At 40.8% G+C, this 2,243-nt stretch overlaps 1 pseudogene across 1 annotated transcript; it reads left to right on the top strand.

Annotated features, from left to right (window-relative positions):
- LOC102174357 lies at positions 206-1,992 on the top strand (annotated as a pseudogene). Its single transcript, XR_001917517.1, has one exon. The product of XR_001917517.1 is annotated as a T-complex protein 1 subunit zeta pseudogene (transcript).

The following is a 2,243-nucleotide window of genomic DNA, read 5'->3' as shown; positions in this document are numbered from 1 at the left end:
AGTATATAGAGATATCTCATAGCATTTTTCATTTACATTTCTCTTATAGCATATGATATTGAACATCTTTTCATGTGCTTATTTGTCCTTTTTAGTGAAATATCTGTTCATGTCTTTTTCCCATTTGTTATTTGGATTTTTTTAACAGTTGAGTTTTAAGAATTCTTTAAAAATATATTCTAGCCCAGGTAGCGCTGAACCGGCTCAGGGCTTTTCGCCACACCGCGTCCCCTTATCTTCCTCTGCTGGGTCAGCTATGGCGGCTGTGAAGACCCTGAACCCCAAGGCCGAGGTGGCCCGAGCCCAGGCGGCGTTGGCGGTCAACATCAGCGCGGCCTGGGGGCTGCAGGACGTGCTGAGAACCAACTTGGGGCCTAAGGGCACCATGAAGATGCTTGTTTCTGGTGCTGGAGACATCAAACTCACTAAAGATGGAAATGTGCTGCTTCATGAAATGCAAATTCAGCACCCAACAGCCTCCTTAATAGCCAAAGTAGCAACAGCCCAGGATGACATAACCGGTGATGGTACCACTTCCAACGTCCTCATCATTGGAGAGCTGCTGAAGCAGGCGGATCTCTACATTTCTGAAGGTCTTCATCCCAGAATAATTACAGAAGGATTTGAAGCTGCAAAGGAAAAGGCACTTCAGTTTTTAGAACAAGTCAAAGTAAGCAAAGAGATGGACAGGGAAACACTTATAGACGTGGCCAGAACATCTCTACGAACTAAAGTTCATGCTGAACTTGCTGATGTCTTAACAGAGGCCTTAGTGGACTCCATTTTGGCCATTAAAAAACAAGATGAACCTATTGACCTCTTCATGGTTGAGATCATGGAGATGAAACATAAATCTGAAACAGATACAAGCTTAATCAGAGGCCTTGTTTTGGACCATGGGGCACGGCATCCTGATATGAAGAGAGTAGAAGATGCATACATCCTCACGTGCAACGTGTCATTAGAATATGAAAAAACGGTAGTGAATTCTGGCTTTTTTTACAAGAGTGCAGAGGAGAGAGAGAAGTTAGTGAAAGCTGAAAGGAAATTCATCGAGGACAGAGTTAAAAAAATAATCAACCTGAAAAAGAAAGTCTGTGGTGATTCAGATAAAGGATTTGTTGTTATTAATCAAAAGGGAATTGATTTTAAGGAATCCCTTTTCCTTAGACGCTCTTGCCAAAGAAGGCATTATAGCTCTGCGCAGAGCTAAAAGGAGAAACATGGAAAGGCTGACTCTTGCTTGTGGTGGGATAGCCCTAAATTCTCTTGATGACCTGAATCCTGATTGTTTGGGACATGCAGGACTTGTCTATGAATATACATTGGGAGAAGAGAAGTTCACCTTTATTGAGAAATGTAACAATCCTCACTCTGTCACGTTATTGATCAAAGGACCAAATAAGCACACGCTTACTCAAATCAAAGATGCAATAAGAGATGGCTTGAGGGCGGTTAAAAATGCTATTGATGATGGCTGTGTAGTCCCAGGTGCTGGTGCAGTGGAAGTGGCGATAGCAGAAGCCCTGGTTAAATACAAGCCCAGTGTAAACGGCAGGGCCCAGCTTGGAGTTCAAGCATTTGCTGATGCATTGCTCATTATTCCCAAGGTTCTTGCTCAGAATTCTGGTTTTGACCTTCAGGAAACACTAGTTAAAGTTCAAGCAGAACATTCAGAATCCGGTCAGCTTGTGGGTGTGGACTTGAACACTGGTGAACCAATGGTAGCAGCAGAAGCAGGCATATGGGATAACTATTGTGTAAAGAAACCGCTTCTTCACTCCTGCACTGTGATTGCCACCAACATTCTCCTGGTTGATGAGATCATGAGAGCTGGAATGTCTTCTCTAAAGGGCTGAATTGAAGCTTCCCTTGTATCTGAATCCTGAAGACTACAGAGTGATCCTAATAATACAGCTATGGAATTTTGGTCCAAGCTTCAAATGATCTTCAAAGGATTTTCTTTTCCCATATTAAAAGAGAGAACACTGGCACCTAAAAAAAAAAAATTAAAAAAAAATATATTCTAAATACTAGTCCTTTTTTGGCTATATCATTTGCAATATTTTCTCCTAATCTGTAGCTTGTCTTTTTATCCTATTAACAAGTCCTTTCATAGAGCAAAAGGTTATAATTTTGATTAAGTCTAGTTTACAATTTTTTGTTTTATGGATTGTCCTAAGAACTCTTTGCCTAGCTATCAATCCTGAAGATTTTATTTTTTCCTAAACATTTTATAGTTT

Source organism: Capra hircus, chromosome 3 (assembly GCF_001704415.2).
Source record: "Capra hircus breed San Clemente chromosome 3, ASM170441v1, whole genome shotgun sequence".
NCBI classification, from domain to species: Eukaryota; Metazoa; Chordata; class Mammalia; order Artiodactyla; family Bovidae; genus Capra; species Capra hircus.
This window is presented reverse-complemented; position numbering and strand designations above follow the sequence as displayed.